The sequence below is a fragment of the Platalea leucorodia genome, assembly GCF_965183815.1.
Source record: "Platalea leucorodia genome assembly, chromosome: 5".
Classification (NCBI taxonomy): domain Eukaryota; kingdom Metazoa; phylum Chordata; class Aves; order Pelecaniformes; family Threskiornithidae; genus Platalea; species Platalea leucorodia.
In genome coordinates, this window is record NC_138827.1 from 17,359,236 (window position 1) to 17,373,241 (window position 14,006).

General features: G+C 44.4%; 1 protein-coding gene across 2 annotated transcripts in view; it reads right to left on the reverse strand.

Annotated features, from left to right (window-relative positions):
* Positions 1-14,006, reverse strand: part of LOC309590737 (mesothelin-like) — a 77,960-nt gene that overhangs the window by 60,689 nt on the left and 3,265 nt on the right. The window contains exon 3 of one of the 2 annotated variants that reach the window (XM_082312148.1): positions 788-944. The gene's annotated coding sequence lies outside the window, so the exon portion shown is untranslated. Of the gene's footprint in view, positions 1-787; positions 976-14,006 lie in introns of both variants that reach the window. The other variant, XM_082312146.1, reaches the window with a different exon arrangement.

The following is a 14,006-nucleotide window of genomic DNA, read 5'->3' on the forward strand; positions in this document are numbered from 1 at the left end:
ACAATTAGCATCCCTGACGCTTTTATCTGATGCCATTAACAAGGAAGAGGAGATGTGTCAGATTCTTGCAAAACTACAAAACAAACCATCAAAGGAAATTTATCAGTATTTAGACCAGTTCAACAGAGAGGCAGCCCGGGTAAGGGTGCTAACACTGTAAGTCCAGCACAACCCCGTGCAGTGTAGACTTCAGCTATCCAGAATCTTAAAGACGCCCTCAAAGATGGTTTCTGAGCTTTTGCTTCAAAGTATGAACAACTGCAACAAAGCATATCACGTACAACCTTTCATCATGGCTGTTTGGCCCAAAGTCTTCAAAGGCCAGTGCCCAAGACTTAATGGCTGGATGATACTCAAGTGCATGCTCATGGCAGAACTACTGAACCTCCTGATCTGCAGCCCTGTGGAGGAAGCTGATCCTCACAGCCACTTCTCCCGAGACATGCATCTGCCTGTGCTTGAGTGGTCACAAGAGGCCAGCGTGCAGACAGTGCCTTCAGCGAGCCCTGGAGTGGCAGTGTCCCTGCACCATTCAGGGACACCTGCTGAGGCTCTGATAGCTACCCCTTGGTGTTGGCTGCCTATATGGCAGGTTCACAGGACATCCCTAAGATGTATCTTCCCTTTGCTGTGACTCGCTTAGAGTAATTTTCTACAATGCTACTCCCTGTGGCTTTACACTGGGATCTCTTTTTAATCCTGCCTTCTCACTGATGCTCATTACTTCTCTCTTTCAGCTGGCAATAACCACTATTAAGAATAACAATGTGAGGAAAAAGATGCTCACCCAGTTCACAGGAGACCTTGAGGCAGAATTTCCAGCTTTCAGCCCTGCTGAATGGACTCGTTTGCTTGCAAGATTCACTCTGCTACTGCCAAGTGCTGGCAAGGAAGACACCAAACTCTTCCTGTCCCACATTTCTGGTTGTGACAGTTTCAGAGCTCTGTAAGTACACAAGGGAAGCGTCCTCTTTACTGTGTGCAAAATAAAAAAGGGGATTGTCAGGGAAGAGCAAGGAATTGCCAGGGAAGCTCTGTGCTAAAGAACATCTGTGCAAGAGAATATCATTTACAGAAATGCTCCATCAGGCAAACAAAATAGCCAGGGTCACATCTTCCTTCCTTTGAGCAAAACTCTGCAAAAGCAAATAAGAACATTTGCTAATACAGTATAAGGTCAATTATAATTTCTATTAAATAGATTTTACCTGTTTGTAAAATAGTGCAACTAGGAGCAGCAACATGAAAAAATATCAGGAAGAGATGAGAGGAAATATCCTGTCTAATGAAACAGATTAAGCCGAGAAATAAACTCCAAAGGGCAGCACTGGAAGGAAACCTCACAGACAGTCATGTCTGGGCCATGCAAAGCAGGGAAGACCATGCTGCCAAAACCAGTCCTGTTCTAACCCAGGAAAGATGCTGGAAAACAAACAGCAGGGTTGGGCCCATAATAGACATTTCCAATCTGGTCCTGAATTTCCCTTTTCTGGCACAACTTTATTCTCATCCACTGGCATGGCATGGCACAGCTCTGCTTTTTGCATCTGTATAGGCCTTCTGTATCTATAGCAAATGGTTCAGATCTAGCAGTTTATATTGGCTATTCAGGAAACACTCTGAAATGAATCTGGCAATGCAGGGAGTGAGGCTAATTACCCATTTCATGAGCTGTTCAGGGGGTTAACGGATTCACAAAGCACACAAGGAGATCACTAGGGGAGGCTGTACTATCACAGTCTCTCAAGACTCCTGACAGCAGCCTAGACAAACATCTGCACAGAGCTAATCCTGCCCTGGGGCCCAGATCTCTCAAACACCCTTGACAGTCCCGTCTTTCACACACAGATCACATTAAGCGATGTAAGACATTAAGCGATGTGCCATTTCATAACAAGTAAGCTTTCCTTTCTTCTTCCTTTCTTTCATTTCATGAAACTCTGTTCATGCTGGAGTAACATCTCTCCCATCTATAGCATCATGGCACTAGCTGGAAAGCAGTAATTACATCTTTCCCGTATGATTTCCCTCCACAGTGTGTCCTCCTTGAGCCAGGCATACATGTCCCTGTTGCCCGTGAATCAGCAAGGCATCTGTAGCACTTTGCTGACCTTCCTTGAAAGCCAACACACCATGACAGGTAACATGAGCCAAAATCTAAAATGGATTGTCAGCATTCCCGTGCATTCTGGAAGACCACCCGGGAAAGCGAGTGACGCTCACTTGTTCTCCTGTGCTGCAGGTTCTGCATGTGCTTTTGGACAGGAAACAAGTCTGGACTGGCTGCAAAAGAACCTGGGGGCATTCGCAGCCAATGCTTCTTATGAAGATTTCACCAGATTAATGACAGATTTCAGTGGGGTTAGTTTGTTTTCTGACTCAGACCCGAGAGCTTTGCCTTTGCTCAGGTCCTGCATCCTGCTCTGCTACAGCTCCTTGCATGCGCAAGGCTGAGCACACTCCCAGATGATCTAATTCAGTAAATAGACATTGCTCCAGCCATAACAGAAGTCTTCTTCCCAATGCAGGGAATCCAGCCAACTCTATGGCTTAGGTCTCCCCCTGTTAGCAGTATTTTACTTCTCTCTGATCATGTCCCATTGGTTTTGCAGTTCAGTGTAAGGGACAATCTCACGACTACCCAGCTCGCCCATGTATTTTTTGACCCTGGAGTCCTGGATGATACCAGCATGGTTGAAACCCTCCTCGTCTCCCTGGAGAGCAGGCCAGCTCTGGACATCTCTGCCTTTGTTGCTGAGTTTGTGGCCACTGCTTCTCAGGTGAGATACCAGCCCTTGCATGGGGATGTTTTGGTACATAGTGACCTGCAAGAACAGTGTCTTGCAGAAACAACTGGGCTTCAGCCCATATGGACCTAGAGAATATCTTCCCTGAGCTGGTTCCCCTGTCGAATGCTTTATTACACCCAGACCCACACACTTGCTACAGCAAGAGCTGGGAAACAGCTTCTGGTCACAGCTGATTTGTGTTCTGACTTGCTTTGTTTTGCAGCACGGCTTACCATCCCTGGCAAACGTGCAAATCCGAGATGCCATGTTCAGTGCAATCTTTCACAAACTCCAAGGCCAGTTCCCTACCTTTAGTGCCTCCCAGTACAAGGACTGGTTCCAGAACAAGCTCGGCTTGTGGCTGGGCAGCGTAAATGCCTCTGCCCTTGCAGCTATCCCAAGAAACATACCTTGTAGGATATATCAAATTATGTGAGTACTCCATTGCCTGCATTCGCTTCAACTTGTCCTTTCACTTCAGCTTTTGCACACAGCAAGAGAATTCCCATTGCCCTGCTTGATCCTGTCTGAATACAGAAACAGAAGTATATCGTGGCTCCTAAAATCCCAGGCTCACCCTTCCTTCCTGTTTTCACTTCCAACAGCTTAAATCTCTCACAGCTCCAGTTTCTGACCAGTGCTGTGTCATCTCTATCCAACTATGTATTTGGTATAATGATGCTTCCTTAACAATGCAAATTGATCTAAAGAAAGAAGCTTGGTTACCACTGAGAAAACAGGCCATAGACTGCAGAGTTCTCATGTGTGATCACGTTACAAACTTCTGGTGACTTCAGTCAAGGCTTTACTGCTATAATGAACCTCCTGCTTTCCCTTCTGTCACAGAATGAGCGGCTTAGAAAGCAGCTTTCAACAGATGTCCCCTGCTACCCACCAGGATGTTTACAGCTTTGCAAAGAGCTACCTGTCTGCTAAGACTTCTCAAGGAGGTATGCTGAAGGTGTCCCACACTCTCTTCTTCCTGTAACTTCCCTGCATCTCTATCAGAAGCAGTCTGATACTCACAAAATTACAGGATGCTGGGCATATACCCATGAAAAAGAAAATCCAGTTGAATTTCGATGACGTCAACTGCTTTTTGCCCTATAGCTTATCACAGTGAGCAGAGGAACAAAAGCTGCGTTTCTCCTTAAGTCTAGGACAAGCCCTCCTGTTAATCATTGCCCCTCACTGCAGTGGCAGCTCACCAGCTGAGATCTAGACCATCATTGGTACCTCTCTGGCTGCCATTACCACAATATCTGAGAATCTCCCAAATTTAACATTCTGATCCCTATGCCTTTGCCAAAGGTATGGGAATGCTATTTCCTTACCAGGTATGCTTACATGTCTAAAGGTACACATTGGGCATTAATCACTTCAGCACTGCCAATATCCCCGGGGGATTTAGGCACCTAGGCATTTCAGGCAACTCCTGTATCGGCACAGTCATACTATTCCCACAGGAGAACCAGGGGACTGAACTGCTGGTTATATTACCCTTAAATTATGCTTTGTCTAAAAGGTGGCCCGTGCATTGAGAACACCAGGGGAAGCTTGGGTTGGCTACAAACAAATCTGGGCTCCTTCAGCTCCTTGGCTACATACAGAGACCTGACTGACATGAATGTAGATTTCAGCATTGTAAGTAACTCTGCAAGACAGAGCCTAGTGCAAGGCCCAAATCCTGCCTGACAGCCTTTCGCAGCTAGCAAATACTTGCTTCCATAAGGCAAGGACAGTAATTTTAACATTTGATTTCACAGGTTGATGCTGTGGCAGGACTCAGCCCAGAGCAACTGGCAGCTTACACACTGGCTAGCGATGTCCTGCGTGACATGGACAAAGCAGGCAAGGTCTTCAGCTCTCTGAGCTCTCTCACCCTTGGGGATTTCATGGATGCATTCAATGCAGCTGCAAAGCAGGTAGCAACTTCACCTCCTGTTCAAGACGCTGGAATAAAACAGTTTACACATGAAGCGCACGCTGATGTGGGGGCTGAGGTTCCAGGTGTAGGAAGAGGCCAGAACTCTTACTTAGTCTGGGTCCCATCCTGGAAGGGATACAGATTCTCTGCAATACTGCCACTCTTTAACCCAGTATGAATTTCAGTGTTGTCACAAAGACTAACAAGTCTCAGGGAAAGAATGAAGGAGTCCTTATGTAGGCACTGTGTTATGGTCTCCTTGACCAAAGAGTAAGAGCCCTGTACCCTTCACTACCTATAGCCATGAGGATCCTCAGAGGATCCCGCAGGAACCTGTACCCATAGGCCACATGCTGGAGGCCAGCAGGATGCACAGGCAGTTTGTGTACATGCACCCTTAACTGCCCAGGAGAAGGCAAGTCCTGGACGCGCAGTCACTGCAGCCCCACATGCAAGCGAGCAGACAAACCACCAGAACTGCACACACAGCAGCAATCTTTGCATTTGCAAAGCAAATTAATTACATCTTCTTGTCTTAAGATGAGTCTCCAGTAGGGTTATCTCAGAACTGTAGCATACTTCTCAGCCCTTAGTTTGACTCCTTTTTACCAGTCCCACCTTTAATATTAACTGCATTGCACACTTTTAATGATGTCTTTTTCTTTTGGTTGAAGCATAACGTATCTCAGCTTCCTCATGGTGATGTGAGACAATTCATCCTGGGGCAGATCTTCTGTCACTTAAGCACAGTATTTGAGCTCTTCTCTACTGAGGACTACGTTGCCTGGTTTGGGGGAAGGCTGGGCCTCTTCCTGAGCAGCCTCAACACACAGAATCTTGGCTTCTTACCCAGTGACATGACATGTAACTCTCTTGCAGCCATGTAGGTACCAAGTCCATTACCATTTCAGTGACACTCTTCTTACTTCTCTCTCTGCCTGTAAAAATGGGAGCCCAACCACTAGGTGAGGAGAGCAGCTTCCACTATTCCAAACAATCAATCAGCACCAAATCCGAGATTCTCGTTTGGTAAATACCATTATGATCTCTACCTGGCTGCCACTGCAGTTTTGCATTTCACGCCACAAACAGAAGACCCTAAGCAGAGACTCTGCTTCACTCCCATACATCTGCAAATCCATATAAAACCAACCAGAGCCTAATCTCCTGGAGAAGAAATTTTGGTCACACTCTGATTGAAGTATCTGTTCCCTGGTATCAAAGGAGTGGAAACATTCCCTGAATGCAGCCCTAACACCTCTCCACTCACTGGCAGAGAGCTCTGGGGGTTCTGTCCCAGTGGCTGTGGATTACTTGGTTGCGGCTGGCTTACCCTGACTATCCATGTCCTGCAGAGTGAAGATCCTGAACGAACACAAAGCCCAAGTGCCCTATGAGAATCCAGAGCACATCTACTCCTTCATAAAGAGAGTTCTTCACTTCCAGCTGCAGAACTCAGGTAACAAATGTCTGGGCCTGCTCGTCTCCAGGCATTCAGGAACTCAGAAAGGTGGAAAGATTCGGCCACCTCGTAAAACGTCCTTGATTTCAGGTGACGTGCAGGCCTGTTCTTTCTTGCGGAAAAGAGTCATTTTATCATTTTAGCAATCTGACAGTTAAGTGCCTAACCAATGCTAGGCCTTTAGGGTCCCCTGAAGTCAGTAGACAGAGAAGTGTCTCTACCTTTGGATAAGCTGCTTCCCTGGAGGACAAATGAGCTGAATCTCCTGCTAATACCTAATGGAGTCCTCCCTCACTCCTCAGCCTGCTGCTTAGCCCTTCAGCTCACAGTGGTCAGAGAAAGGTACCATTCTCCTCTTTGGAGGACTGAAACTTTTCTCAGACAGCACAGAGAGCTGAAGTGAAAAAGCAGAAGCTGTATCAAGAATGAGACTAGAACATGCTGACATTGCAAGAATCTGGCAACCCCAGTATGCTCAAAGGCTAAATGATTCCCCCATCTCCTGTCTGGTAGCGTTTGGATCCCACAGGGAGCTTGTAACATGAACTATAATATATATTTCACTGCCAATAGGGACTCACAGTATTACACGCCTCAGCAGTCCAGTGAAAGAAATGATGTATCTTCTGAGCTTTGCTTTTCCTTTTGTAGGCTCTGCCTGCACACAGGGCACTGCAGCAGACAGAGAATGGCTGCTACGGTATTTTGGTTTATTCACTGCTTTTGGATCATACTCAGATTTTACAATGCTGAAGAGCAACTTCCATGGGGTAAGGGCTAGATACAAAATATCTGGCATTCTATTCTTAGCCATGAAACAAGCTCACAGGAACAGAGTTCAACTGGATTAGTCCGTTATTTGTGTTGCTCGTTTTCTCCTATGTGCTTCCATTTTTTTCTCATTAAGTTTCTTCTTGTTAAGTTTTAATGCTAAAATAGTGTCAAAAGCACTGCCTCTAGGAGATAGCCATCTTATCGGGAGAATATAAATTCCGTAGGAAGACAAGGATTTCAATGACAAGCTCCAAGCAGCAGTGGCTGGTAAGAGGAAGAGCAGATATTCAATGACACATGGTCTGCTGAGAACATTCTCACAAATCACCTGTCTAGCAGCAGAGAACAGCTATTATTAAATTTAATCCCAGTAAACACCCTGCACTGCTTGCTGTCTGAAACCGTGTCCAGAGAGAAATTAATGTTCCGTATGTGTCAAATCTCAGGTGGGCTGAGAGAGATGAGCAGGGGGAGAATGCTGTGGCTTCATCTCCAGGCCTCACTCTATGCTCCATCTTCTTCAGCATGACTCCCTGGACCTTTTCTCAGCTGAGGCACTGGCCCAGCTGACCGTTCAGAGCAAGACCATCTACAGCCCCTCGGCCATCCAGGTAGTCCTGGATGTAATTGGGAACAAGGAGGAGCCTCTCCAGTACCTCAGTGCCTTCCTAGAGGACTTCAACACTTTTGTCCTGAAGGTAAGTAACCCAAGTGCCTGTGATAACCGAGTCCTGGGGAGCAGAACAGGTCACAGGCGAACTTTCAGACTTCCAACCCTGGGACCCTCATGGCCAGATATAAAGTAAATCTGGAAGATGAGCCAGAAAGGAGTTCATCCTGCTCCAGTATGATCTTGATTTCAGTCCAGCCTTTACTCTGGCTTAACCTCTGTGCATAGACCAGTGTAAAAAGTTCCTCCTCAGAGGAGGCTTGGGAAGCACATCCACCACTCCAACCTAGAGCCAGGATGTAAACAGCAAGGGCTTCTCTACTGCTGATCTGTGGTAGTCTAATGACTTATGAAAAGTTCTGGACCAGGCTACTAAAATTGTTAACATCCATTACAACATTTGTGTACGAGTGAGCAAGAGAGAGACACTGCTCTCGCCCTGCTCCTGCTGGGCTGAGGCTGTTCGTACAAGTTAACAATAAGCCAAGCTGAGAAGCCTGAGCATGCCCCAGCCTCGCTTTATACACAGTGTGACCACTCTGCTGACTGCCGTAACAAAAGCAGTGGCTGTGGGAGTGTAAGGGAAAGGAAATTCAAGCACCTGGCTTGCTTTGCTGTCCAACTCTGCTGACAAAAGAAAACCTGAATTGCCAAGGTCAACTCCCCAACAAGGACACAGTCAGGTCGTATTTCCAACTTTTATTGTTAAACAGGAGGAAGGAAGGGGAGGAGAGCAGCAAAGAAGAGAAACTGTGGTTATTTTGCCAATTTTTCCTTCACCACTTTTTCTGCTTAGCTTCAATATTCAAGGCTTTCTAACAGCTCTGCTCATCACCTCCTTCAATTTCTTCCTCCTTCCTCAGAGCTCTGATTTCCTAGGAAGCACTAAAGTTCGAGAAACGATGCTAATGATGTCAGCTGAGATCATCTTCCCACAAATTACTGACATGTCCTTGGAAGACACAGCTACGTGGCTGCATAGACTGCGCATTCTGCTCCCCCATGTGAACGCGACAGTGCTGGAGCTGCTGCCCCTCAGCATGCCGTGCCCATACTACCAAGCTTTGTAAGTGCCTGCCTGCAGGGCCGCAGCTGCTTTAGCTTTGTGTTGCTACCAAGGGCAGTCACTCTTGCATCACTAGTTATCAATCAGACAAGAGCTGCTTTTTACCTTCATGTTTATCATTGGGTATAACCAAAATCAGTCAATGATTCTGCTCTAAAGGGGACATTTTCTTGTAGATGGATACCAAATATTAATCCTTATTCTCAAGCACACCATAAATTATATGGCTCAGCAGAAAACAAAACCGATTACCCACAGGCTATAGGCCAACTACTAGCATCTGCCACCTTTGGTTTGCCAACATTAAGAAGTTCTCCTCACCCCACTACACTCATCTCTGCTGCTTTACCCACATGGAAATCATCTGTTATATGGTTTGTTCCCCAGCATTGCAGCAATTGATGGAGTCTATCCAGTGTTGTCAGCAAGGAAGAAACACGATGTGTATGAGTTTCAGAAGGCCTATTTGACAGCCCAGTTCACAGACTCAGGTAAGGTGCCTACACATAAGTTTCCTGTAAAGCACTAGTATTTGTATGGAGCATCTTTCATATCCCAAACATTGAAGATTTTTTACACCTAACAATCACACATCTTCCCTATACTGAGATTCAGTCACTTCTGCTGTTCATTACAACCCTGGGAAGTTCACAACAACCCTGTGAAAGAGGAAGGGAAATCACTTCTCCTTTGGAAGCTACAGGGAGTACTGGTGTAAGGAGGTATGATGTGCTAGAGTGAATAGGATATAGGCAGAGAAATAGGATTTCCATTTGGTGTAACCATTTCCCCAGTCTGGAAGTGAATCAGAGAGTAGAAGATCAGACCCTGCACTTGCAATAGCAAGATCAGCCATTCTTCTGTTAGCAGATATTTAATCATTCACATGAAAGACGCCTGGATGCCTCCTTCAGTACATGTTGTGGTTTTTGACTCTTTGGATCTATTTTGGTTACAGGATCAGCATGCCAGGATGGAATAACTGGGACCAAAGACTGGTTGCAAAAGAATCTGGGAGAGATCTGTTCAATAGCTAAACTAAATGAACTTCAAACCTTTTACCCAGACATTGCTGGAGTAAGTTTTACTAGTCTATGCACTGAACAACAGTAAAATTGGCACCAGCTTCCAAGCAAAACAGATAGCTTCCTGGGCTTTGCATTTCCAATAATCGGTAATGGCAAGATGCAGGTGATTCCTCACACAATGGCTGCATCTCTTAAAGCAAGGATCAGCTTGGGTTTATATGCGACAGATTACTACATATGACCCATGTGCAGCATCAGGGGTTGAAATACACATCCCAGTTGCTTGCCTCTCTCTTCACAGCCTCTGTTTGATGAAAGATATTAACTGGTATTGTTGGTTATCAGAACCAATGCTAAGAGCCTGGCATATGTCTGACATATAGAGGCATATTCCACTATGAGGGGTGAGGGGAACTTCTTTTAAATCATCTTTAAAATCAAACTGGCTTAAAGGTCACAGTAAAATTGCTCATGTGGGTATTGCCTTTCCTAATTTGTCCAGACAATGACTCTTCAAATTACACTTTGTCTTCAAAAATACTAGAAGTTATTTGCTCAGGTCTACTAAAATACCAGATACATTCTAGTATCCCAAGTTTAGTCTAATCAGTAGCAATGGGTTGCACATCCTGAGGACACAGTCAATTAATCTTTCAAGCTGCCTGCATTACGATAGCAAGCTGTAACTACAACAATGTAAATGATGCATTAAGAAAAGATGTGACAAAGGGCAACAGCAGTAAAACCAACAGGAATTGAATCCTGCTAGACCAATATTTGATTGGGACGTATGTATCTAAATGTTATTATAATATTGGTTTCACAGCAAAGACAGAAATTGCATTAATGAAATAATTCAAGCACAACTTGAAAAACCCAACAATTCTGCTTTCATGTGAAAAAAAAAGATTTTCCCTTCATATGATGTTCTAAAAAAAATCCTGCACAGCTGGAAAACATGCCTTAGACAATATTTTAACTTCATACACTCTGTAAGCCAGTGCTAGTATTTATTAAAATGCTGATTTTGTTTAAAGAATTTATGTGACACCACCTACCCAATCATCAATAAAAGTAATGTTGAACAACCCACTTGGTATGTTTCATATTGTTTCAGACAATCTTATTGATGGTACTTAAACTAAACCGATAAAGTAGGTAGTGGTACAAATATACTGGTTGCTACTGGTTGAACTAAACAAAAAAGGTCTGTAATCCCAAAACATGAACCAGTTCGCTAACTGCTTACAGAGATATTGAAAGCACACCCCATTACCATACACCAGGCAGACACACAGCACTTTTGTAAGGGAGTTATACTGATAAAGAAAACTTTCCATTCTAACACTTAGATTAAATCTTAAGCACCAACATTATCAAAATTCACAACAATTCCCCTATTTACTTGAAGTCAAAAGATAAGCATACTGTTCTATACCAAACATCTTAGCCTACCACATCCATAGCATCTGAGCAACTTCCAGTAGGACCTTGAACGATACAACTTGTCTGTGTTAATGTTTGCCATCTGCACCACAGCAGCTCAATCCAATATCCCCATTCATTCTGCAGCTGAAGCTCTAGAAGGAGAAACACTGATGCGCGTCTCTTGCAGGCATTCACTCTGCTTAGTGAGTTCCCTGCCAAATCCTGCCACATTAAAAATCCTTCATTTTTATCACAGAAAGGGACCTCTCTCTGTCTGTGAACATACACTATAGCAAACAAGAAACTTCCTTCAAAGCCACGGTGAGAGGCTTCTGGTCTATGAATGATACCTCAGAAAGGCTTGCAAACTGGAGACTCTACCATTGCTTTGATGTCATTTCCTATTCTCTTACAATCTACCTCATTATGTGAGGAACGATGCTGTATCAGAACGCATAATCTGAAACCATCAGGCTTTAGGGAAAGCCTTGATTCATCTAACCTCCTCGGCATGGCACTCTCTGTAACTTTTTAGCAATGACTGCTTTGCTCTCAAATACAGTGCTGAAAGTCTGTAGGTGTGAATTTTTCAGAGCAGCTAGAAAAAAGCACCTTTCCCCCCTCAGCAAAACAAACAGTTTTATACGAGAAGGAAAACACAGTAATGTTAGTTCAATACCGCTTTTACAGAATCACATTTCAGTACAAGGTTGCCTTTTAACTCGGTAGACAACTGCACACAAACACATTCAGTCTGGCAATGTCCCACATCTTTACCTTGCTAAAGAAGATATTGCATTTACACCAGCATCACACAGCTCAGCTTCCTGTGCTTTTTATTTAAATTCCCAGAGAGCAGACAACGCTGCCTGGGCTAACACAAGAGGTCAGAATCCCTGGAACACAAACCTACCACCTAGGATGCAGGTGGAGAGAGACACAGACTCAGCCTACGTTCAATTTTACACACAACTGAACTAAGCACTAATTACAAGCCAGATTTACACAACGCCCTTTAACCTTGTAATTACTATCTGGCAGCTTCCTTTAGGGCCTTAAAGACTGGAGCGGGTAATGTCCTATGAACGGTCTCAACCTGCCAAAGGGATTAGTGTGGAAAAGGTGGTAATAAAAAAAACAGTCAAGACAGAGCAGGGAAAGGTGGGAGGAAAAAGGAAATTGAAGTGATGAGGTGGAAGAGAAAAGGCTATCGCAGATGGATGCTGCACACAGGAGACAGTGGAAGCTGAAGATCCAAAAGAATATTCCTTGGCAGATCTCAAATCAACAAATGTTAACTAACTACAGGTTTTCAGGCAGTTTTATCAGATTCTCCTTAAAGCTTAAAATGAACAGATTATATTTAAACTTACTGACTAAACACTTCACAAGCAAGGAACTGCTGCCGATATGTAACTGCCCGTTTCCAGGGGGATATCTGACATTCTCCCCTGGAAGGATCTTTACACAAAACTGAAGGGTTTTTCACCCTCATCTTCCAACAGATGTGGCACCAGGCTATTCCCACCTCACTTTTTCATAGGGAAATCCAGATATGCCCCAGAATAGCCTAATTTTTGTCTTCTCCTCAAAGAGCATTGCCCACAAACATCTGCAGTACCACAAAGACATGCTCTCTCCCTGTCTGTCTGGTGGAGGACTTTGCTTTAGACATACCAACATGGCCCTTGGACAACTCTTTTGCATGTGTTTCTTCTTAGTTTAAAATTCCTGATCTCAGTACCCCAGAAGAGATGGCACAGTTGACTGTTAACTCAACACTGACCAGCCTGGAAGACACATTCTCAATCATGGCAATACTTGAGTGCGGATCATATAACACAGTCGACAGATACATGCGCCAGTTTAACGTGTGTGCTCGCCAGGTCAGTCCTAACGGATCCCAGGTATTCTCTGACTCCCATGTCACTGTACTGGGAGAAGGCCTATGCCACGATTAACTGCCTTCACTGCACAGCTCACATTGCTCTCTGAATGTAATGGCAGCTCTCTACATGTAACAGAGCTGAAAGGCAGAGAGGAGCCGTGGTAAGTACTAGACAACTTTATAAGGAGAGATCTCAGCAAGGGACAAGCTAGTGATCAAGAAAATAGACTTAAACCCTGGATAGGGACAGGCAATTAAAATATTTAATTTTGTTATGATAATGCTGCAGATGTTTCCTTAATAGCCTCTTCTGATTTAAATGCTTATCCAGAACCTCAAGCCATATTGATGATTTTGCTCTTCTTTATACCACAGGTAAATCTGACCTCATTACCCAGCAAGCTGGTTAGAGACGTGATACTGAAGACAGTGCTACTAAAGCTAAGACCTGAACTCCAAAACTTCTCCAGTGAAAGTTGGGCAACCTGGTTCCAGCAGCAGCTGCCCTTATTGCTGCCTGGTATGAACAAAACCTATCTGGGATGGCTGGGGATCAACATCTCTTGTGATTCCTATCAAGCAATGTAAGTTTACCATGACTCTTATGGGTTATGATAGTTAAAAGCTAGTGTTTCAGCTGAGACCTCCACATTTTGGATTTCTAAGACAGAAGAACTGAGCTCTGGATCCGTTACTGTTCTGTTTATTAGCCGAAACCAAACACAGAACCACTAGGCTCAAATTGCATAGAGATCTTCCAGGCTGCTTAATTTGCTTGTCACTGTTGGAAAGCTGTGAGCAAATCCCATACATTCTAAAACATTTTTCTGTTCATATAAATGGAAATATTCATGAGCCTCTTCTGTGAAGTCCAATTAAGAGATGGAACAGCCTCAGGCACCACCCAGGCCACACAGGTTAGAAACAATGGGTCAACTTCCTTAAAACTCCAAACAAATGCAGTTCCTTTCTGA